This window comes from Lagenorhynchus albirostris, chromosome 11, assembly GCF_949774975.1.
Source record: "Lagenorhynchus albirostris chromosome 11, mLagAlb1.1, whole genome shotgun sequence".
NCBI lineage: Eukaryota > Metazoa > Chordata > Mammalia > Artiodactyla > Delphinidae > Lagenorhynchus > Lagenorhynchus albirostris.
Window position 1 is genome coordinate 24,901,161 of NC_083105.1, and position 25,842 is coordinate 24,927,002.

Consider the following 25,842-nt stretch of genomic DNA (forward strand, 5'->3'; position numbering starts at 1 on the left):
ATATTTTTGAATTGCAGAATCAGAACTTTATTTCCTCAGTAGCGTATTTAGTTGCTCAAGATTCCTTGTTCGTAGCATTATCATTTCACACTTTGGTCATTGCAATAACCCCAGCTGGCATTTTCGTATCTTTTGCATGTTCTTGATTTCACAACTTTGCTCTTATCATTCTTTCTAGAATGCTCTCTGGTCTTCCCTTCACTCCATCTTAAACATTCTTCAAAGCTAAATCCAAGTTTCACATGTCATGTGAGGCCTTTCCTGACCACCGTAATCCATGGTGGTTTCTCTTTCTTTCAAGTTCCTATAGCACTCAGTATCTGCATCACTCATCATGCGTGTTTGACTTGCACTGTTAGTCTTCTTTTTAAACGTGCATGTAACCCAAATGTTTCTAAGACCTCAGCCTTCCCCTTAGCATCAAATAGAATAAATCAAGTGCACATAGCTTTGCTCTCTTGAGAACACTTGAATTTACTGAGTTTCACCTCTTGCTCCAAACCTCTACCCCAGATCAGTTCTTGATCCTCTCTCACCATTTGCCTCCTGCATTTTCAGTCCTCTCTTAATACTCCGTCTCCCTAGGAAGAGACACAAGCTCTTCTCCTCCATTCCTTAAAGCATCACTAACCCAAGTTTGTTCCATGTAATGGACTTTTACTAAACATTTGGAAATAATAGAGAATAATTGAGCTTAGAACAGAAAGTGATTAAAAGTTCTATATAGTATTCAAAATAATTACCAATTATCTAGCATTTAATATGTGCCAGATACTATGCCAAGCGTTTTCCATGCATTATTTCATTCAACAGTCACAGCATCCTTACACCCACTACCATATAGCTGGGAAATTAGGGAGACATTATTCAAATCCAAGTCTTTTTGGCTCTGGTGCCTGCCGTAATTATTACTGTTCCCAAAGTTCATGACCCTCAAAGAATTTCTTACTGTATGCAGTAAATGTTTTTGATCACCTATCCAATGTTCACTCTGTTTTTCTTTCCTGCTTCCCGTAGAACTTTGATTTTTTTCAGGAATCCACCCTCTTCAAGCCCCACCCTGAGAGTTGCATTCTGATTCTTCTTAGAAATTTAGGTCGGCAGTGATTGGCTCCGGCATGGGTACGGGATGCATTCTGGCCAATAAGACATAAAAGGAAATCTTCTGGGATGCTTATAGGAAAAGTTCCCTCCTCCCAAGAGAGATACACAGAAAGAGGATTCTCTTCCTCTGAACACTGTCCTGTTTAAAGATGATACACAGAATGGCTGTGTCCATCTTATAACCATGAGGGAGTTACCCTGAGGACAAAGACCACACAACAAAAGATGCAGAAAAGGAAAGGTGGTAAAAACCTGGTCTTTATTTTTGGTTCACCAAAATATTTAATCTTAAACATTCCTACCTCTGGACTTCTTGGAATAATAGTGTTGTTAATTATACCCATTTTGAATTCAGTTTTCTGTTGTTTATGATGAAAATATCCTAATGGACACTTTGGCTTCTCTTTCCTACTAAGACACCAGCCTGCTGCTGCTGTAAGGTTTTATTCTTTTAACATCTGTAGCCTTCTTTGAGTCCCAGGCTCCCCAAATCTACTCTCTCTAAATGTCAGAGAACAACTCCCCAGATTCTATTATTGCTTTACTATGGAGAACAGTTAGTTTCCCTCTTGTCTCAACTTCTCCCACCTAGCCTCCAGGGTCCTTTCCCCACCACTTTATTACCAAAAAACCCACTAAATGAGTTTCCCTAAATAATTCTTCCCCAGAGATTAGATGCTGAGGACCAGGCGTCATATTACCTGAGTCTGAATCCCAGTTCCATTTCTTGTTAACTGTGTCCACTTTGACAAGTTGCTTTAGTTTTTCGGAGGCTCGGCTTCATCTGTCAAAAGGGAATAATAGGGCTTCCCTGGTGGCGCAGTGGTTGAGAGTCCGCCTGCTGATGCAGGGGACATGGGTTCGTCCCCCGGTCTGGGAAGATCCCACATGCCGCGAAGCGGCTGGGCCCGTGAGCCATGGCCGCTGAGCCTGCGCGTCCGGAGCCTGTGCTCCGCAACGGGAGAGGCCACAACAGTGAGAGGCCCGCGTACCGCAAAAAAAAAAAAAAAAAAAGGGAATAATCATTGTAGGGTTGTTGTGAAGATCAAATAACATCATCCACACAACGCCTTTAGAATAGTGCCTGGCACGTGTAAGCATTCAAGATAAAATGCTGATTGGAAGTAAACTAGGTAAGGTAGGCCAAGAGGGAACATTCCAATCTGTGCATTAGCTCATAGAAAAGAAAAGGACCAGACCCAGAAAAGACAACCCCAAGATTGTCTTTGTCAGACAAAGACAACCTTGGGGATCCAGAGGGCAAGCAGGAAGTTATCTTTTTCAGTCTTTTCATTCCTCCACTCAAGATTCAGATTCCTGAGAACAAGCTTTGATTGGCCTAGCTTGGGTCATGCCCACCACTTGGTTTGGCTGAAAAAGTCCCTTGCTTAATAGTGTCACCAGACTGTCTCCAGTCATATCCCAAAGCAAACTTAGAGTGCTGTCACCAAAAGAAGGAGTAAAGTTAAAAACAACCGAACTGCATTGTTACTCTGCGCTGTTATGTTTACAGGACAAGGATTATATCTTATCCACTGCATTGCCTAAAATCCGAATTCAACCAATGATCAAGATTTGTTGGTTGTTCTTATTTAACTTGACTGGTAACACTGATCATTTGTATTTTTTTTAAAGTCTTTTTTGAATTTCCTACAATATTGCTTCTGTTTTATGTTGTGGGATCTTAGCTCCCTGACCAGGGATTGAACCCAACCAGGGGTTGAACCGCACCCCCTGCATTGGAAGGCGAAGTTTTAACCACTGGACCACCAGGGAAGTCCCCGATCATTTGTATTTTTAAGGCTTGATCCAAAAGAAAACACGTTTCTTTTTTTGAGGTTTTTTAAGCTCAGGAAGCCTGTCAATGATAACTTTAAAGGAATATTACAAGGCTGTTTTTGAAGGGTGGAGGAAGCAGAGTAAAACTGAGGTTGTTAACCAAAAAATATCAATATTAAAGAAAAACAGTGGAGGAAGCATAGAAAATTGAGGACACTATTTTCAGCCTGCCTTCTTCATCCTTTTCTGAATTTTGCATAGATTTCCACCCTAGAGGATGAAGTAAAAAGGGATAGGAGGAATTGGTAGGAAAACCTTTTCCAGTGGTCTAATTGGGTCTATTTGATTAACCTTCAGAGGGAGTGTTCTTTTGACCTAAGCATGATCAAAAAGATTGCATGTTGCATATCTAGGCAAAAACCTTAGATAAAGCATTAACTTCACTGTTTTTCCCACAATTTCAACCACCAGTTTGTGTCCATTTTTCCTTACAAACAGATTTTTCCTTCAAATGGATTTCTATCATCAAAGACAGCCTGGATACCAGTCACCCTGTGGCAGAGCTCCCAATAGTTTATTCTTGCTCCATTCTTTTCTGTGAAATCATAGTAGGAGTCAACTTCCTCAAGCATTATTTGGCCTCATGCTTTTATAGTCATACTTAAACTCCTGCTCCAGATGTGAGAGCAATTTGGCCGAGACATCTGTTGCCCCTTTGTTCATCAGCGATGAAGCTACTGATCTGATTGGGGAGGCAGACGCCCCCTTCCTCACTGTTCCCTGTGTACCCCTCCCCCCGAGGCTGCACATGTGGAAACCCTGGCCCCTAAACAGGAAGAGAAGGCATGGTCTTGGGTGAGTTTGTCTTAGGAAAGAGTAGAGAGAAAGGGGAGAGGGGGCCCTGGGACCAAGTTTTAGGGAACTTAAACAATAAATGGTTGAATGGCAGAGAATGAGCCTGAAAAGAAGCAGAGAAATAGATGTCAGGGAGATAGGAGTAAAATCAGGAAAAATGTTTGTGGAAGTTAAGGGACGACAGGGCCTCATAAAGTAAAGAGAGGTCATAAGCAAAATATAGGGTATATATGTACAATGAAATATTATTCAGCCTTAAAAAGGTAATTTGAACACATACTACAGTATGGATGAAACCTGAGGACAATATGCTAAATGAAAGAAACCAGTCACAAAAGGACAAATACTGTAGGATTCCACTCTTATGAAGGATCTAGAGCAAACTCAGAGACAGAAAGTAGAGCGGTGGTTGCCAGGGGCCGCGAGGAGGAGGAATGGGGAGTTACGGTCTAATAGGTGTAGAGTTCTCCTTTTACAAGATAAAAAGAGTGCTGCAGATGGACGGTGATGGTGGGAGCACAACACTATAAATGTCCTTAATGCTGCTGAGCTGTATACTGAAATGTGACAAGATGGTAAATTTTATGTTATATATATTTTACCTCAATATTTTAAAAAGGGAAGGGAGGCCAGCAGAGTTAGATGTTGCTGAAAGGTCAGGTGGAGGGAGAACTGAAATATCCCCTGTGTTTAGTGTTGTGGAAACTGACTGTAAGTGTGTAAGAGAGATCCTGCCAACAGTCCGGATGACTCTAATAGCCACATGTAAACCTTCAGGAGTAATTTCTGGCTCATGACTGACTTTCTGTAAAAGCGAGTCTTAACAGACTCAGGCCCTCTCTGGTTCCGTGGCTCACCTCTTCCTCCTTTTCCTGTCCTCACTGGGTGCATCTCTCTCCCTCTCTCTTATTTTCTGGCCGCGCTGCGCGGCTTGCGGGATCTTAGTTCCCCCACCAGGGATTGAACCCAGGCGGCAGTAGTGAAAGTGCAGAGTCCTAACCATTGGGCCGCCAGGGAACTCCCACTGGGTGCATTTTCTTCTCCCTGGCATGCTCTCGGGCTCCCACACATACTTCACCATTTTGGGGCATAAAGCTTAACAGGACTTAAGTGTCCTGTTTCCCAAGTAGATTTTTTATACCTACTCTCTGCCAACCTCCATCTCTCCCCTGCTTCCAAGCAGTGCTAAGCAAGCACTTCCTTCCTACAAAGACATCCCCTGGATTAACTCCATTTGACTTCAAAAATTCTTACTCACCATTGCCTTCATCTCCATTATCCACTGAATCCTTTTTTTGAATAAAGAATGGTAAAGGGCATCCCTGGTGGCGTAGTGGTTGAGAGTCCGCCTGCCGATGCAGGGGACGTGGGTTCGTGCCCCGGTCCGGGAGGATCCCACATGCCATGGAGCGGCTGGGCCCGTGAGCCATGGCCGCTCAGCCTGCGCGTCCGGAGCCTGTGCTCCGCAACGGGAGAGGCCACAACAGGGAGAGGCCCGCGTACTGCTAAATAAATAAATAAATAAATAAATAAGAATGGTAAAATGCCATTTGTCATTTCTTTAACAATTCTTTATTAATTTAACATTCCATAAGTGTTGCTAGAGCCTCTACTTCATATCAGGTAGTATGTAGTTGCTGGAGATACAGTCTCTGCCCTCAAACAGCTCATGGTCCAGTGGGGGAGAAATTTTCTCCTCCTGTGCCTCATACAGAGCTTTTGTCTTGAGGTTAAATGTTTAAGTGTAAACAGCCAAGGGAAAAAAATACATCTTTATAGAAAAATTGAGACTCTTTTGAGAGATAATAGAGTATTACAATTTCAGTTAGAACTCCGCATTGATGATAAATTAAGTATACTATACAATCACCATGCTGGCCTTGTTATATGCCTACAGCATAACTCCTACAACAGAACTTTCTCAGCTCTCCTACACATACTCTATGTTCCAGTAGAACTGAATTACTTTATTTTCCCGTTCCTAAAATGCAACTGATGATTATAAGACATACTATCAATTAAATAACATTTTAGAGAGAAAAGGATATACCCATAATACGTTCAGATAGTGATTATAAGACACATACCAATTTGGAAATGTTAAAAAGGAAGGGGGAAGCAGGAGGATGAAGTGTGCATCTTAAGTTCAAAGATATACAGTGTTTGTTACTCTCAGAAAATGCTTGGTGTTTCTTGAGCTCCCAACATTTGCTTATGCATTTCCTTCTGTTTGGAACATCTCTCTTCTCCCTACCCTTCTCACCCTTCTCTACAACCTATCCAGTTTCTAAGGATCCCTTCCTTCCTCTCATGAACCCTGTCCTGATCCTACCAACCAGATGTGATCTTTTGTTCATTCGTAGGTTCATTCAACAAATATACACTGACTGCCTGCTAAGTGCCAGACACTGTTCTAGGCACCAAGGATTAAATGGCAGACAAGACAGGCAGACATAGTCCTGCTTTCATGGAGCACATATGCTACATGAGGAGACAGATAAAAATGAAGTAAATTAACAAATGAATGAAATGACTGTAAATTGTAAAGAATGCTATGAAGAAAAACAACAACGATGACAAACAAGGAGCTGAGACAGAGAATTATAGAGGGGAGTCTCCTCTATGATGGGTGGTCAGGGAAGGCATCTACAAACAGGTGAAAACATAAGCTGAGACCTGAAGGAAGAGGAGGAATTATATATGCCTGGGGGAAGAAGATCCTTCCAGACACAGGGAATAAATAGCATGTGCAAAAGCCATGAGGTGGGGCTGAGTTTGACGTATTTGAGGAACAGACCTTCCCTTCCTTTGAACCTCTATAGCATTTTATATCTTCCTTTGGGGTTTATACTAGTTTCCTTTAACCATAGTCCTTGCTATCATTTTCTTATTCTCCTTTTTATGGCTTACAATTAGTAAATTCTTGAGGGCAAGAATTGAGTCTAATTTATCTATGTTTTTCCTTACAGTGCCTAGGACAGGATCTTGCACAAACTAGATACTCAGTAACTATGTTTTGAGTCCCATAAGACTACAAGTTGGGGTTATATTTACTTATCCCATAGACTAAGTTTCATATTACTTAGTCTTTTACTGAGTTACATTTTAATCGAATACTTTAGGTTTTTACCAGAGGTCGTTATAACAGCCATATTAAATTCATTACAGTATTTGCTGTTAAATGGTATTAAAAACATTATTCAATGTACCCTCTAGGAGTTCCTTTTGGAATTCAGTGTTAGCAAAAATTTTTCTTCTGAACTAATTTGCATCTTCCTTTCTGAACCCCAAATGTATATAATGGAGTATATTTTACCTTACTATTGTGGGAGCTAGAAAACTAAAAATCAATCTGACTATTTAATTTGAACAATTAAAGCAACATGTTTATCCATATGATTATAATATTTGTATTTTTCTTTTTCCCAGATTCTGACTTTTCTCCTGATGATGATTAATATCAGAGTTTGCCAGCCTCTGTGCCAAGTGCTGTACATGCATTATCTCATTTAATCTTTACAACAATGCTGAGTTTTATGGATTAAAAAAGCTAAGACTTAGAATAATGTCAAACAGTTAGGAAGTATTGGAGCTTGGATGGAACCCAGGCAGGCTGACTTCCCCACTATGAGGTATTTTGGTATCTTATCATGCGAGGTGTTATAAATCTCTTTAAATAATTTCAGGAAAGAGAAGGAGAAAAATATATACATATTCTTACATGTACATATGTATGTTTACATAAAGTTATATGAATTGAGTTAAAAAATAAAATACAGCAGATGCTGATGACCTATCTTTGGTGGTCATAATGAAATATATACCAAGAGTCCACAAACCCTTTGATAATTTGATATAGATGAGTAGGACCTAAATGACAGAGTATTTTTTTCTGCAGTTTGAGTAGATAATTTAAGATGTAAGAAATTTTATTTTTAAATTTCTTCAGAATGTGAGTATGGGTAAAGAATCCCTCAAACTGTCAAATTCAAAACGTGGCCCACCGCACTGCAGTAAATTTCAAAGAGAGAAAGTTCAGCTGCACTGCAGTAAAATTCCTTAGATAATGTTTGCCGTGTTTTAATATAAGATTGGTTCCTAATAGGGAATGGGATCATGTGTTCCCTGCTCTTTCAGACACTCAGGTTGAACTCATCAGGAGAATTTTATATTGTTTTTAGATAACTTCATTCTCTGTCAGCCAGGATTGCTTCTGCATTTTTATAGAAATAATTTATAGAGGGAAGCGAATTATTGGAGTTTATTCCCAAGGCAAAGGCTGTCTTTTAGGGTGGTATTCAAGGGTATCTTTTTTTCACTCATAACAAGAGTTTACACCGGCACTGGTAAGAAAACAACACTATTAATATATTAAGAACTGAAGAAATTGCCAGCAACATTTATTTCCCTTCACCAAAGCTACCGAGGTGAGAAAGCTCAGCAGGAGCACCTGTTTCAGGAACAAACAAAGCCACAGAAGGAAATCCTCCCAGGGCATTCGGACTTGTTTAGTGAGAGCAATAGCGTTTCTTTTGCAGGAAGAACAGGTGTTTCCCCAGAAAAAAAACCCTGCAGAGTCACCTTGCAGAGCTAACGACTGGAAAATGGCAGAAACTGGATTACTGAAGAAAACTCAGGAGGAAGGTAGACTATTTGCACTGCTACAGTATAGTGTGTTTTGCTTATCTGTCACTAAGATTACCTGATAATATGACTGGGGGCTTGGGGAGGGGCAAAGAATTGTTTGCAACTGAGAAGAAAATGTAGCTCTTCTCTCTTTCATTTCAGAAGGAATTAATAGAAAAAGCAGAAATTAGCTGTAGCATGTTATCAAAGCAGTCAGAATTCAGATGAACAAATTTTAGTATGGCCAAGGGCAGGGGTAAAAAATATGCTTTGTAAAGATAAGAAAACGATGGCATAAAATGGTTGCAAAAAGAATCAAGAGGCAGCAGAGACTGGGAGATGTGCTGGAGTCAGCACCAGTAAGGGCTGCTCAATTCAGGCACGTGCCTGTTGAAACAAAGGTTTGTCATGCAAGAATTGCAAGATGGTTCTGCCCCTTGTCAAACTGCGCTGTTAATGGGATGGGGGTGGGAGGAGTTAACCGATCAAGTTTATCTAAATATTGCTCCTGCAGCAGAATTTCAACAAGTTGCTGGGTATTAGAATCTGCCAACTTGACTTAGTGAGTCTTTCAAAACCTTTTTCAGTATTTTATCAGTCAACTGACATTTACTGGGGTGCCCACTAACTGCCCGACACTGTGCAGGGCTGGGAAGATACAGGGATTAATAAAAGGAGGGATTCAGAGAAGGAGACGCTGTGATCAGATCTTAGAAAACTTGTCTTGTACTGCTCAACTCCCCAGGATCTTGTTTGACATGAAAGAAATTCATTAGATTATCATGGAAATTTCTAAGGACCTGGATTGTGAATTGGGACTCCATTCCTGGTACATACGATTGTGGAGGCTAAGTCACAAATCAGAAGACTCTTCGGGAGCAGAGATTTAAGAGCAAAGGGAGCTGGATTTGTTTGTAATATGGTACCTTCTCCAAAGATACTTTTATTCATTTCTCTTTAAATTAATCTCTCCTCCCATGAATAGCCCATATTTATCCTTCAGCTAAGAATTCTGCTTATACTATTTTCTCACCTGCATCTCTGATTCCTTCACCTTTGTGTAGTAATTAAGAGCACAGGCTTTGGAGTTAAGGAGACCCAATTTCGAATCTTGGCTCAGCCACTAGCTGTGTGACATTGGGCAAGTTGGTTATCCTTTCTGAGTTCCAAATTCCTCATCTGTAAAATGAGGACAATAATAGTATCTGTCTCACAGAATTATTATGAAAATCAAATGAGACAATATATGTTAAACAGCTAGCACAATTAGTTGCAGCTAGCATAACTATCATATTCTGAAAGTTTCTGCTGTCATATCCAAGTGGCATATGATTTTTTTGACTTCTGCAAGTCTCATTTTTTCTGATATTCTGTTTCATTTTAATATGTAATTCATATTTTAAAAATAATATAATAGCATTATGTAAATTTTGGAAAGTAGAAGGAAAGAAGCAGTAACTTTTACTTTTGCCCTCCTAACCCAATCTTTAAAGATTAAAATTATTCCCGATATTATATAAATATATATATTTTAAAATAAATTTATTTATTTTACTTTTGGCTGTGTTGGGTCGTCATTGCTGCACGCAGGCTTTCTCTAGTGGCGAGCAGGGGCTACTCATTGCGGTGCGAGGGCTTCTCACTGCGGTGGCTTCTCTTGTTGCAGAGCATGGGCTCTAGGAGCGCAGGCTTCATTAGTTGTAGCACACGGGCTCAGTAGTTGTGGCTCGTGGGCTCTAGAGCACAGGCTCAGTAGTTGTGGTGCATGGGCTTCGTTGCTCTGCAGCATGTGGGATCTTCCCGGACCAGGGCTTGAACCCGTGTCCCCTGCATTGGCAGGCAGATTCTTAACCACTGTGCTACCAGGGAAGTCCCCCTGATATTATATTTATGATTAGCTGAAATTGAAAGAAAAAAGTGCTTCTCCTAAATTGCCACTGTGGGAGAAGAGGTTGGAAACAGACATGGCACTCTTTGGTTTGATATGCATTGCTCTGTTGTTACAGGATGTGAAAGCCAGGTTACTTGTTGTGCACTATGATTCTCGCTCATGGCAGCTAGCAGGTAAAGAGCTGAAGAAACACCTCTATATCTCTCTACCCTGAAAATACATGAGACAATGGGGTGGTTTTGTTGTTATTTGTTTTTGTTTTATTTTGAGAAGACTGAAATTGGAAAGGCTGGAATTTTCCAAAAGCCTGCATTTACCCCAACACTTCCTGTCTGAAGGATTCTAATTGCATTGCTAGGCAAAAGGAGCCAATCACAAAACTTGTGCTTTTAAATGGTCAAGTTAAATTATGGCTTGGAATAAGAGAATAATATGGAACCAGTGCTTTTGCCAAATGACATACTCTGCCCTGGATTTACTGACATTCATCTGTTACTTTGGAGAAATTTGCCATTCTCTTCAGCAAAAAAGTGCCAGTAGTTTTCTAATGTCCATCTGTCAAATATGTGTTCACAAAATTTTGAAGAACTTTATTTTATGAGCCCATATGGAAACCTCAAAGGCTCAGAATTACTTGAAATGGTAAAGAGTTACTTCTTCAAGTAAAAACTCCATTGCAAACAAAATTTTGGAACTATGGTGCCCATGCAGTGTTTGGCAACACACGTGGTTCTTCTGCTTTGATGAAGAAAGAAGCTCAACACATCACCATGAGTCACAGCTTTCTATATCACCTTGCATAGGCACCAAAGTCCTTGCCAGTAGTCCTAAAGAAGTTGTGCCTATTGCTACAGAAGTTATCAATTTCTCCAGACCCAGGGATTTGACTCATTGGGATTTAAAGGAATTTTTGTCAAGAAATGGAAGCAGAATATGAAGCTATTCTTTGAAATTCTCTCCTAAAATAAATCCATGGGCTTCTCTGGTGGCGCAGTGGTTGAGAGTCCGTCTGCCGATGCAGGAGACACGGGTTCGTGCCCCGGTCCGGGAAGATCCCACATGCCGCGGAGCGGCTGGGCCCGTGAGCCATGGCCGCTGAGCCTGCGTGTCCGGAGCCTATGCTCCGCAACGGGAGAGGCCACAACAGCAAGAGGCCCGCGTACCAGAAAAAAAAAAAAAAAAAAAATCCACAGGGGAAATGTCATTTGTGGCTTTGATTTATTTGATCAAGCAAATAAGGTAAGGCTTTTTTTTTTTTTTTTTCAGCATAAGGTCCTGAGGACACCATTTTGGAAGGTAACCAAAATATACACACACCAAAAAAACCCACAGGCCCTTTTGGCCAAGTTGCCACTGTGGGAGAAGAGATTGGAAACAGACAAATATGAACTTTTTCCCTTACTGGAGGAGAGTCTTCTGGCCCTGCTTGAGAGTGATGAAACTTGTCAATTTCTCACAAGGCAGAAATCTACAGACACCTGGAAACACTGCAGAACTTCTCCAAAGGTTGGTTACACTCGTTTGACTTTAAAATTGAGATGTGGATTTTAATCATTTCCTTGCTGACATAAACAGCAGAGATGATTCAGACTTTGCAAAGATGACCAAATTCATTGACCTGAGGAACGAGGAGATGATGCAACTGTATCAGCTTGAAGAGTCCTAGAGAAATCCAAGTTGTCTTAGCATAAGCCTATCCATTTGCTACAACTTGCTTTGTTAATTGGGGCTTCCTTTCATTTGTAGCTATCAAAATTAAAAGTCAAAATTGATAGAATAGCACAAGTGACAAACATTTTGATATAAAGACTATTCCATAATTTCTTCTCTTCAAGTCAAATGATGGTAGCCTTCTCATTTAAATTTGCTTTGAGGAGGAATTTTATTTTGTATTTGCATACTTTGATTAATTTCAAATTGCTTCATTTATATGAATAAATAAGAATGAGAAAAGGAAAAATTTTTGTAAGCTTTTTTCTATGAGAAGCAAATCAATTTATAATGTCACGAAATTAAGTGTATGCCCAAATTTGAAGGGATGTTTATGTGCATTTTTGTGAGACAATTAGCCTTTTCCTTCATCAGCCCAAGAGGTGCGTGACACCCCCTCTCCAAAATAGTTAAGAACTATGGATCTAATATGGACACCTCATTTTACAGTGAATAAGTGGAAACTCCAGAACATTGAAATAATTACCCAAAGTCACACAGCTAATAAGTGTTAGAACTGGAATTTGAGTCTAGCCCTCTTGTGTCTAAGGCCAGTGTTGGATGTTCCTCAGGGGAACATCCAAGAGTCACATAAGAAAGTTCTTTGGAACCAAAACAAAACAACCATCCAACCTACCAAAAAAACTGTGAAAATGAAAGTTTTTGTTCCAAATGTGTTACTATCGCATTTTCCCAACAATCACCTCCAACCTGTCTAGACCTGCAGCTGCTTGGGAAATCCATCTGCCACCTACCCCATCTTGTTTCTGCCTGTTTTTCTTCTTTAATGACAGATGTCCCGGTTTCAAATACACTAGCAGACTTTAGCATCTTAAATAACCAACACCAGATTTCACCTGGGTGTGTCTCTAGTCTCTAAACCCAAACCCTAGTTTTTCCAGCTGTGTCATTTTGCCATTGACTGAATTCTGTATGTAACACTGTCTTAGTCACTTTGGGCTGCTCAAACAGAGTACTATAGACTAGGTGGCTTATAAACAACAGGAATTTCTTTCTTTCACCGTTCTGGTAGCTGGGAAGTCCAGCATAGAGATGCTGGCAGATGTGGTGTCTGGTGAGAGCTCATTTCCTGGTTCATAGACACCCATCTTCTTACTGTGCCCTCACAAGGCAGAAAGGACAAGGGAGCTCTCTGGGGTCTTTTATAAGGGCATTAATCCCACTCATGAGGACTCCATTCTCATAACCTAGTCACTTACCAAAGCACCCACTTCTTAATACCATTATATTGTGGGCTAGGATTTAACAAGTGATTTTTAGGGGGACATAAACATTCAGTCTATAGCAAATAGCTTATACTAGTTAGTGAATACTGTAGTGAATATCTTGTGGCCATATGCTGAAATGGACTCTTTGCTTTAAAAAGAAAAAAAATGGAAAAGCTAATTTAAAGCCATTTCATTTTCAAGTATATGAAAGTCGCATACTTTTCACATCTAATTTAATAATGTCTTTTTTATAATATGAATTATTTTGAGTTCAAGAATTTTTCTTAAATTACTAATCAAAACAACAAAACAGAGTTGAAAGTTTGCCTCTTAGCCTACAGTTCTTTTTCTGCTGCTTTGAAGATGGGGTAGGCCATTTCAATTAAGTCTGCTTCTAGTACATGAACAATAAATAATAACGATATAGCTATCAATATTAATGTGGTCCTGGGAGCTGTATAAGCATGCCTCTAATCCTTATAATTGCTCTGCAAAGTGGAAAGTATTATCCCAATCTATAGATAAGAAAATTAAGGTCAAACAGGTGAAGTGACTTGCTTATTATTGTATGTTACCCAGAATAAATATTTTTAAAAAATTCATATCAAGCCCAACATTTAGACACAACATCTTTTATCACTAAAAATGAGCATAGTTTAGAGGTAGATCAGGAAAAATGTGTGCCTACTTCTAGGGAACCCCAAGGGCATTTGTCAGCCCCCACTCCAATTTCCCCTTTCTGCAAGTAGGAACCCCTTAAGTTGAAGTATCAGTTTTCACAGACTCAGCTTGCCTGAAAACGTGGTAGTCTCCAGCAATGGAGAAGAGTAATTAAATAGTACATGTGACAGCTGACCGGGCAGGAACACAAGTGAGGAACCCATTCGTTGCAGTAATATCCAAGCACACTCTGGGGAAGACTTTGCAGAGAGGTGGGGAGGGCCCATGAAATACATGTTACAGAGTGTTAGGCAGCCACGAAATAGGATAACCGTAAGTGAAGCATGTGATACAAAATTACCTGTGCACTATTGAAAATACATGAATATCAAATAAAGGCTACAGGGAGATACTTCACAATGGTGAAAGTTATTTTGTTGGAGTTGAAGAGTTATGTGTGATTTTCTTTCATTTCTTTTGTGAACCTTTTGTAATATTATTATAATTTTTAGAGTTTTTACCAAAAAGGAAATGGGTGAAGCGAACATTTAATTAAATTTTTATCTTCTAGTCTTCTATAAGAAAAAGAGAAAGTTGTTAAAAATTCTAATAATTTTTTCTTCCGTCCTTCCTCTGTCATCTTTTCAAAGTCTGTCTTCAAGCTTCTTCTCATTCCAATTCATTCCTTCTTTCAAATAAAATAGATTACTCCCCCTCAGGCTCAATTATGATATAGTTTGAGCCTGTTGTATGTTGCTGGCTTGAGTGTCATTTGTGTGAGCCATAGAGACATGCTTAAATCTGAGTTGGAAGTACGTGACTTGCAAAAAAAGCTGAGACATCCAATTTGTAAGACAGCAGAAGGCATGAATCAGATACAAAAGGACAAACACTGTTTCTCAGGGGAAAAATCGAAAAACTGAGATGCCAAACTTAGGGGGTGAGGTTGTTTTGGATGGGAAAGTTGGAAACTTGATTCTAGGGAAAGAAATAGATTGCTTCACATTTAATGAGCTTACAATACAAATGAAAACTAAATTTATTTCTGAAGATTATTTTAAAATAAATATAAGGATTTACATCTATTGTGAAATAAAATGCTTAACCTAACAAAAGTTTAGTACTCATTTTAATCTTCCTATGCATAAACACTGGACGAAAATTTTATGCCTCTAAATAGTCATAATTTTACTATTCTCTAAAAACAAGTGCCTAGGCAGTAACCAAATAACTAACTTAAAATTTTAATTTTCAAAATATTGCCATGCAGACAAGATTCCTAAAGAATGGCAAGACCCATCCACAATTTGGCAAAGGAATAGAGGCTATTTCAAAATGTACTGATTTTTTTTCTTTGTTTCATTATCTGTTTTTTAAAAAAGTATTTATTTATTTATTTAGGCTGCTCTGGGTCTTAGTTGCGGCATGCGGGATCTTCTTTGTGGCATGTAGGCTCTTTTAGTTGCAGCATGTGAACTCTTAGTTTGGCACTAGTTCCCCAACCAGGGATTGAACCCTGGCTCCCTGCATTAGGAGTTTGGAGTCTTACCCACTGGACCACCAGGGAAGTTCCTCATCATCTGTTTCTCAAACCACCTGCCTTTTGTCTCTACATGTCACAGATTCACCGTTTTTTTTGAGACTGGATTACTATTAATAACTGAATTACTATTAATAAGCAATTGGCATTTGAAATAACTATATCAAAAGTTATAGAAGGAGTAGAGATAGCCTGCCTGGCACTAGGATATTCTGTCAAACACATGCTGTGCATTCCACATGTCCAGGGATTACCATGTAAGGTACTTCTGCATTCTCTATAGCACTCAATGCTAGACGCCTAATTAGTCACCAGTAAGTGCTTATTGACTTGTCTTCTGTAAGAGTGTAACCTGCCTTGATTTCCTAACCCTCCACTCCTCTCAGCTAGAAGTCCTTCTCCTCCCCTGAGCAGCACGTTCAAACTTTTATGCCCTTAGTTCTTTTTGAATTATGACTAGGTCTTTTTCTCCCCTGATGGACACTAAGCCCTTTGGGGACAGAGACATTGCTTGCTATCTTTCTATTCCTTACAGTGCCTGGTACATTGTGGATACCAGACACATATTGGTTGGAGGAATACTTGAATGAAGCGATCATTGAAAAGTAAATATGAGAACTGGAAGACTTCCACTTCCCAGCCCTAAAATTGCTTGAGTATCTCTGATAAAATAAATCGAGGTTTATAGTTGTACTTGTAAATACAAGGTGTAAAAAAGTAGAAAAATAAGAATCTATGTTCATATGTTTTGTTTCCCTTACAGGAAAATCTTTATAGGTCACAAAGTACATGTGTTTTATTCATAATAACTATTACTGACCCTTTACATTCTGGATGTTAATGCTTCTGATGAAATACACTAGGATATAAACATCTAATTCTTTTCTAAATAGAGCTGCTGATCTTCCAGCAACAATATTTGTCTCTATTCCTTTTTCCTAAATATTTTGGCTCTTCTTCTTAGAAGACAGATTATTTCTCTTGAGCATTGTAAACTTAAATCTCTGCCTTCCTAGATGCATTTTCATCAAAGTATTTTTCCACGACTTTTATAGTCATGGTGTGCAGGAGTGGAAGGAAGAACACTAACATTTATTCATTGCCTGTTAAGTGCCAAATATTGGGCTAGGCCCTTTTTTTTTTTTTTTTTTTTTTTTTTGCAGTACGCGGGCCTCTCACTGTTGTGGTCTCTCCCATTGCGGAGCACAGGCTCCGGACGCGCATGCTCAGCGGCCATGGCTCATGGGCCCAGCCGCTCCGCGGCATGTAGGGATCTTCCCGGACCGGGGCACAAACCCGTGTCCCCTGCATCGGCAGGCGGACTCTCAACCACTGCACCACCAGGGAAGTGGGTTAGGCCCTTTTATATGTGGTATCTTGAATCCTCATGAAAGACCCCATGAGTTATGCCCATTTACACATGAAGAAATTGAAGCTCAGGAAGATTTATCTTTCTCATTGTCTTACAACAGATAGTGTAAGCAGCCTTTGTAAAGTGTCTTTGTGTTTCTAGGTGTATGAGAGGTAATACTGAAATACTTAGCACTTCTGACGCATTCCAATCAAACTAGAATTTGCAGATAGGTAACTTTTTTGAGCTTTGGAAAGCAGTTCTGACTGTGATCTACCTAATGGTTTGAGTTTCAGGGTGCCCAGAGAAACAGGATGTCCTGCCCAATGGCAAGCTTCCCTCTGCCTATAGGACAAGCACCTTCAACTGCACAAATAATCTACATTTCAGGTCCATAAAAACAGAAAAAAAAAAAATATATATATATATATTCAGAAAACATATGAAATGAACAATATTTCAAACTTTTTGGATTATTTTCACATTGAAGAAGTGGAAGGAGAAGGGAGCTGAATTTATTGAATACTATAATCTGCTTTAAAAGGATGTTCTAGATTTACCAGGTCAATATTTTATACACAGTCAAGTAGGTTTATACAAGCATGGCTCACTTACTATTGCCCACTGCTACACTCTTTTTCACTATGGAGAGAAATCTGTCAAGAAAAATATAATCTTAGTTGTGTTTTTATTAACCTCGTCTTTGACCCTGAGGCTAGATACTACCTATGGGTTAGGTGGTGTGACTTCTATATAGACATACTTACAGAAAGCCTGCATTTATAACACTGTGAAAAATTCAGACTTGTACAGACAGGTGAAGTAATAGTTTCAAATACCATTAAACAGGATAGTGTTTTGGAATACATTTTCTTCCTCTTTAAACAATATTATTCAGTTATGATTAACATACAATCAACTGCACATATTTAGTGTCCAATTTGATGTTTTCACATGTGTGTATACCCATGAAACTCACCACGATACAGGAAAAAAAAGAACATATTTATCATCCTCACAAGTGTCCTCATGCCTCTTTTAATCCTTTCCTCCCTCAGACCCAGGCAGCCACTAATCTTCTTTCTGTCACTATAGATTAGTTTGCATTTCCCATAATTTTATAAAAATGGAAACGGGGGTTTCCCTGGTGGCGCAGTGGTTGAGAGTTCGCCTGCCGATGCAGGGGACTGGGGTTCGTGCCCCGGTCCGGGAAGATCCCACATGCGGAGCGGCTGGGCCCATGAGCCATGGCCGCTGAGCCTGCGCGTCCGGAGCCTGTGCTCCGCAACAGGAGAGGCCACAACAGCGAGAGGCCCGCGTACCGCAAAAAAAAAAAAAAAAAAAAGGAAACATACCGTGTGTGTACTCTTTTTTGATCTGACTTCCTTCACTCAACATTATTATTATGGGGTTCATCCATGCTGTTGCATACATAAGTAATTCCTTCCTTTTTAGTGCTGAGTAGTATCCTATGCTGAGTATGAATATACCACAGTTTGTTTATCCGTTTATTCATTCATTTACTCGTCCTCTTGGTTCACCCTGCACTCCACACCAAAATTACTTTCTCTGATTTACAATTTCTGATTATACCCTTGGCAGTTACCCAGGTATAGTTGACACCTGTGATTTTTGACTGTCCTGTATCCATCCCTTCCCTCTTACATCTGTTAATAGCACCCTCCTGTTCCTTGGGCAACTTCATCTTACCCACTCCACATGGTCAGGTGGGACTTTTCTGGTTACAGGGTGGACACCTATGACCCAGGCTGGACCAATCCCAGTTCTTCCTTCGAATTTTCTGAAAGAAACTCCTTCCCTTTAGATTAGGAACTGTGAGGGTGTGATCCCAGAGGTGCCAGTGAACTTGAAGAGAAGCCTGAGAGAATGAGGTAGAAACAGACTGAAGCCCAGATGAGAGGTGGCGTGACTGTTCTCTGAGGCAGACTTCCCGGATCGAGCTGATGATAAAGCTCACTCATCCCTGCCCTTTTGCATTTTAATTAAGTGGATGCCTACATCCACTACACTACTTATGGTAAGAGTAAACCCTCATTTTGTTTTGGGGGGAATCTCTTTTCCCATGCTCTCAGTGCATGGTATCCAGGTGAAGCAAACTCTACCCTGGCTTTAAGAGTGGAGTATATGTGGCCAATCACTCAATTGCCTTGGCCACAGTGACCCTCATTGATTCCAGGTGGGCTATTTAGAGTAATGTTTGTGCTACTGGGGATGCTGCTCCCTTTTTTCTGCAGGACTTGAACTGGAAAGTTTAGAGCTACAAATATTGCAGCCATCTTTTGACCTAATGGGGGAATAAGCCGAGGCTGCCAAAGGCAGAACCAAAGGAAGGAGAGAAACCAGGTTTTGATGCCATCATGTGGACTCCTTGGATAAGATATCCCTGAAGCCTGTACTCTGGTCTTTGCAGTTATGTAAACAACAAAATTCCCCTTTTGTATAGATTATTTGAATTGCTGTTTATATCACAAAAGAAAAAGTTGTGATACAGGTGTTTTTCATTCATTATTTCATTTAACTCCTACAACCTGGCAGGTATGTTATGATCCTAATTTTACATATAAGGAAACTCCTAGTTAAGTAACCAAAATCTCACAGTGGCAAAGCTAGGACTCCCATGCAATACTGCTTCAGGGCTAGAACACTAACCTGCTTAGCCTCGTGCTTTTTTAGCCTTTCTATTACATGAACTTTAATATTAATTAACATTTGCGGCTTCCTCGTTGCTGAAATAAAGTTACGTTTATAAGGCTTAATTCTTCTCCTTCTCCTTTGCCACTGCTTTTTACCTAATTCTTGTCATCTTTTTTCTCTTCCTCGTTCTAAATTTTTCCATTTTCCCAATGTTAAATGCCAAACATGTGCTCTAGTCTCCTCTTCACAGGTCCTATCAACTCTAAAATGGTCTCAGGGTCCTATTGGTTTGGACCAGGCAAAGTTAGTTTACTGAAAAACTTGCCCTTCTGAAGTAATAGCTAAAGACTAAAAAGGTCACATCTACAAATCAGTCTTATAAACTTCTCTAAAAGCTAATCACTGGGCCAAATTTCAAAGATGACAAAACCCAAAGGCCATTGCTGCTACTCCCTTTCTTCTCTCATTCTTTCAAGGATGAAAAGAGGTCAGTAATCATTCTGATAAGCCCTTGGGAAAATGGCTAATTGCCACATCTTCCTTCTTAATGTGTTTAAGAGGGAAAAACCTTTACTGCCCTAGCTCCCACTTTTCAACAAGGTTTTTTTTTAAAAGGGGAGGAATTTGTTAAGTCTTAAAGGTGGCTTCATGTTGTGCTTCATTTCTCAGGAAGCTCAAATATTTATTAACAGCCCATCCCTGCTTTTTTTTTTTCAGTAGTCAGACCATCAATTTAGTTAAGAGCAGGTAATATCACAAGGTTTAAGAAAGAAAGAAAGAGAAAGGGAGAGAGAGAGAGAGAAAGAAAGGGAGGGAAGGAGAGAGGGAGGGAGGGAAGGAGAGAGGGAGGGAGGGAGGGAGAGACAGAGAGAGAGAAGAAGGAAGGATGGAAGGAAGGGAAAAAGAAAGAAAGAAAGGCTATTTAATCCCTTCTTAGTCTCTTAATAGAGCCTTGTGTGGAGCCTTACTGGAATCCTGGAGACTAACACGCTGGAGACCAAAAAAACTAAGCAATTTTGTCAACAACTAAAGAACAACTTCATTTTAAAACGAAATGTTTGAAAACTATGTCTTCCTTAGCTGCCAAGACTGAGTTTGGTTTCTGGATTTATTTCCCTTGTAAGGACACCTGACCTCACTTTTCTGAAAACTTTTTATAATGTTGCCTGTACTGTACCAAATATTTTGGATGCTATCTACCAACCCTCTACAGTTAAATGCAGTATTTCAAACACTGAAAATTTGAAAATGTAGATGTAGACAGGGAAGGCGTTTCCCTCCCCCAATTTGTAACTTGTATGTATTCTGATAATGATTTTAAATAGATCTGACTCTGTAAACTAACCCTTTATAGTTAACTTTTAAAGTGATGGGCTACAACTGTATCACTGTGCATTGGTATCAAGCTGTTCTGCAAATGTTGGAATGGTACAAAATATTTACAAAAAATAAATGTTGGGGTGAGGCTGTTTTCCTTTCAAAGCAGGTTCAAAAGATCCTTTGAAAATACACTTTTCTCACCTATAGCTTCACTTTTACCAAATGTAAAATTATTTTGCTCAAATGATATTAGGGGAAGATAGTTGATTGCTACCCTTAGCTGATTTGCTTCACTCCTGTTGCAAAAAAAATAGATTTACTGCATGGTTCGGCCTAGCAAAATAGAGAAGTGTGTAGACAAAAAGCTTTTTACCAATTTGGTAAGTTAACTAATTTCTTTGAGAATTTTTTACAATTATTAATAATTGGAAATGGTCCAAAAATTCATACATGTATAAAATTGTTTTGTAGATAGGTAAAGCTATGTATTGATGTTGTGCAGAGTAGTGGTTTTCAAACTTTCTTGTGCAGTGGAATCCTAGAGGACTTGTTAAAACTGCTTGCTGGGCTCCATCCCAGAGTTTCTGATTCAGCTGGTATCAGGTGGGACCTGAGAATTTTTATTTCTAGGAAATCCCCAGGTGATATTGCTGCTGCTGGTTTAGGGACCATCGTTTGAGAACCACTGATGTTGAGCAACTGAAAACCAGCTTAAGTGTCTTTTTTCCAAATCTTATCTGGTCATGTTTCACATTTGTTTCCCAGGCTATGTCACTCTCAGAGTGTGAATCACAACAAAGATTTTCCAGCTCCATCTCCTACTCTCTCTGTCCAAAGTTCAATGACCTTCAGATTCTCCCCTTCAGGGGCCCTCTTTCCTGAGGCTGAAGAGTAAATGCCTCAGGCTTCAAGAGAGCAGTTTCCCAAACTGTGCTCACCTGCGATCCTGTGTCCCTCAGTATTTTCATATATGTCCTGTGATTAAAGCTATGTAACATTTTGGGATACACTGGTTTAACTGGAAAGAAAGTTACTTTTAATCTCGGAACTTCTCAGAGCTTTTAATATGTAAATGTGCATTGTGAATTTCCAAAAGAGATCAAGTAGTTGGATTGATCTTGAGATCCTTCTCAACCCTTTCCCCCCACCAAGTTCTATGGAGTATCTATTAAGCACAGTTTGGGAAATGCTCTAAGTAATTTTATAATTTAACTTTATTTTACCAGGTTAAAAAAGGTCTATATTACAACCTAGGAAAAAGTGCAACATGCCAAAAATATGATGTGTGAATTTTAAATCAATTTTAAAAAGGAATTACATAAATGCACTCACCCATTATTTTGACTGAATGTGACTTTTCTTTTTTGCAATAAGAACAGATAAAAAGAGATCTACCCTCTTAAATTCTTCAGGTTCAGTACAGTATCGTTAACTATAGGCACAATGTTGTACAGCAGATCTCTAGAACTTTTTCATCTTGTATAATTGAAACCTTATACCCATTGAAGAGCAACTCCCCATTTCCCCCACCCTCTAGCCTCTGGCAATCCTCCTTCTACTTTCTGCTTCTGAACTTGACTATTTGTCATACTTCATATAAATGGTATCCCTATTTGGTATGACTATTTGTCATACTTCATATAAATGGAATCATGAATATTTGTCCTTCTGTGATTGGCTAATTTCACTTAGTGTAACGTTCTCCTGATACATCCATGTGGTAGCATCATTTCCTTCTTTTTTAATGGCTGAATAATATTCAGCCAGTAAAATAATAATTGTGGTATGTAAATACCACAATTTCTTTTTTCATGTGATCTTTTCTTGATTGAATCATTTACCAAGTTGATACAAAGAAAGAACCCTTTCAGCCTCTGCTGATAATCAAGCCTTTCCTGACCTCACCACCTATCCTGTCCCTCCCCTCAATTTCTTTTCCATTACTGTTTCATTTTCTTCATTAGATTTCTCACGATTATGAGTTATCTTATGAATTCCTTAAGTGAGTTACATGTTTATTGCTTGTTTCTACCACTAGCAAACAGTTCCAGGAGTGCTATACCTTGTCGGTCTTGTCCAATTCTGTATCTTCAGTGCCTAGAATGATGCTTGGCACATCAGGAGCACTCAGTAAATATTTTTTTGATAGAAAGAATGAATAGATCGATACAATCATCATCTAAGTTCTAATTATGAAGTCTTTATTATTGTAATAAAAGATGTAGGAAGAGGAAAAGGTGCTCTTTAGCAGCTTTAGATGAGGCAATTAGAACAATCTTTTGATTTCCAATGGAGTATTTCCAATATAATGATAGAAGGGGGAATTATTAATGTGAAACTCAGGATGCTATTTTGTAAACTCACTTGTATTATGATTTTTAACATTTACTAAGGGTCCAAAAAACGACATACAATTATCTTTTAAAATAAGACAAGTATGTGAAAAATACTTGGCATATAAGTAGCTCTTATAAAAATATCCACTTTTCTGTCCTTCCAACTTTAAAAGATCTCTGAATGATGCTACTTCTTGCCATATTACAAAGTGCTTTGAATTGGACAAATCTAAAAAGCATCAATTACAGTGTTTTTTGTTTTTTATTTTAAAGGAGAGCTTGTTATATATTTGTGTTCTTGTATGATAAGCAAGTGTTACATATGTGTAGAGCATAAATATTCCTAACTTACGGATTCTGGTAATTTTAGAGGTATGGGAGAAGTCTGATTGATTGTATGATTGTTGAATATTACAGTAGATACATTCAATTTTGTGCAAGAAAATAAGAGAAGTCATCAGGTATTATTTATAGGAGGAAAGGATTCACCCAGGAATCCAAGAAGATAATTGTCAGAAGTCCTTAGGACATAATGTGATTTGAAATTACATAAAAAATTTATTGTCTATTTCCAGGTATTACAATGGAACAATATATCTCACTTCACCAGGCCTTTTACGTGGTTTTAATTTTTTTTTTTTTCTTGTTTAGGTTGTCTTCATCCGGTCTCCATTCTCTTTTTTTCTGGTCCTCGCATTATCTCCCTCTAGGGGTTTATGTTTGTGTTTACTTTATGCTTCTATCCTTTTTAGTGGAAAAAAGTGGGTCAGTATTACTTCAGTTTGTCTTCACTTTCACTCCACTGTTCATTCCTGAACTAGCCTTTAGCCTCTGGGATAGAAGAAAGTAAAAACATTGACAGAAACTGGGCCAACCTCTCGGGCGGGCCCCCTCCTCCAAGAAAACAAAACCTAACCAACTCTGCAACAGAAGTTCCTTTTTGATCTCATAGCACCTTCTATTTCCCTTCACATAAAGCTCAGATTTTTATTACAATTGCTTATGGAGTATTTTTCATCCCAGGGAGACTCTCCGTCCTCTGAGGACTTAGTATATTGTCAAGAACATAATATAAAGAAGTTTGTAGTTTAAATGAATAAATGCTGCCTGTGTGAGTGAATACTGCCCTGGTACCCACCCAGCCACCCACAATAAAGGAGAAAACTTGCAGCAATCAAGCTCAGGTGTGGGCCCTTTGACATCAACTTTCTAGAGAACCAGTAGAGAGCTGCGGCAATGGTATCTAAATTACATAATTACTTGGATAATTTAAGCAACAGTTTTTGTTTTGTCGGGGGGGTGGAAGATGAAGGGGCTGAACTATTCAGATAATTTCTTCCCCAGTCGCCGTAGACAGGCACTGCCTTACCTTCTCACCCTTGCGGGGGTCTCTTCACCTCTCCCACCGCCCTCCAGCCACTCCAGAAGCCGGGCACGGGAGACTAAGGCCCTACATCTCGGGGTGGGGGTTTCCCGGGGATACCCCGCCCCGCCCTCTAGGCCCCGCCCCTTCCCCGCCCCCGTCGCCGCCGCCGGCAGGGGTCGCGCTGCCTGCGGCGAGCTGCTCAAGAGGGGGTGGGGGAAGCTGCCGCGGCCGGTCGCCTTTCTCCGCCGCCGCTGGTTGGATCATTTCAATAAAAGTGTTTTTTCTCTCTCGCTCGCTCTCCCCGGGGGAACAGGCGGAGGCGTCAGTCCGCAGCCGCCGAGTGAAAAAGCGACGCATACGCAGCGAGCGTCTCCTCAGCTTCGCACGGCCCGGCCCCAGAGAAGAAGGAGCCCGTGTCCGGCCGGGCCGCCGCAACCGGGCGTCGGCGACTCACTCCCGCTGCGGCTCCTCCAAGGGGATTAGTGGGCCGCCTGCGCGGCTCGGCAGCCCGGGAGCCATGTTGTCCGGGGGGCTTGACAACGCGTGAGGGACCGGCGGCCCTTCCCGGAGGCTCGGACCCTCGGCGTGAGCTGGAAGGCTGCTGCGGCGGCGGAGGCCGGCGCCTCGGGTCTGCCAGTCGCTGGGACCCGGACCTGCATCCGGTCGCCGCGGGCGTCGGAGGAGCCGCTTTCCTTGTGCGCCTCGCCTCGCCAGCTCTCGGGACGCGGTCCCCGCACTTGCTGGTGAGTTGGCGGCTGGCGGCCGCTCGGGGCTTTCCCTGCTGCCCCGCCGACCCTGGGCTGAGAGCGGCCGGAGGGTGCTTGGGACTGGGGGCCGGGGCGGACGGCTCAGGCCCGGCCGGGAGGTTGAGGAGGACGGCGCGGCGCAGGGGCTCGCTTGTGTTTGTCGCCCCTCGGGTCCACTTCGGACCCCGGTCGCCCGGGCATTTCCGGGCGTGGGGTGGGGTGTGAGTGTCTGACGCTTGGGCTCCTTCACGAGAGGCGCCTCCAGCCGCCGCCGCCTCCGCGCTTGCTGCCGCTTTGGTCTCCGGGGGAGGCCGGTCTCCCTGCGAGGCCGAGGAGGGGAGGAGGCAGAAAGTCCCCCGAGACACAAAGGTCCCCTCGGCGGGGGTGGAGCTGCGAGGGCGGGCTGCGCAACTCCGAGGGGAAGGAAGGGGCGCAGGTCCGCGAGAGGTGGGAGAGGAAGCGGCGGTGGCCACCGCGTTTCCAGCTCCTTGGAGACGCCGGGGGTGTGCGTGGGTGGGGAGCGGGAGGAGGAGGGGCCCTCGCGTGAGGAGCCGGCCGAGACAAAGATCAGGGCAGCCTCCCGCTGGCGAGTCACACCCCTGAGTGTGGGTCAGAGCAGAGGTGGAGGGAATGTGGGAAACCCAAAGAACCGATGGGGAGGGGCACATGGGGCG

At 41.0% G+C, this 25,842-nt stretch overlaps 1 protein-coding gene across 2 annotated transcripts in view; it reads left to right on the forward strand.

The window, feature by feature from the left end:
* The first annotated feature begins 24,638 nt into the window (after positions 1-24,638).
* Positions 24,639-25,842, forward strand: part of CDK17 (cyclin dependent kinase 17) — a 97,078-nt gene continuing 95,874 nt past the window's right edge. The window contains exon 1 of one of the 2 annotated variants that reach the window (XM_060164852.1): positions 24,639-25,165. The gene's annotated coding sequence lies outside the window, so the exon portion shown is untranslated. Of the gene's footprint in view, positions 25,166-25,737; positions 25,774-25,842 lie in introns of those variants that run through there. The other variant, XM_060164856.1, reaches the window with a different exon arrangement.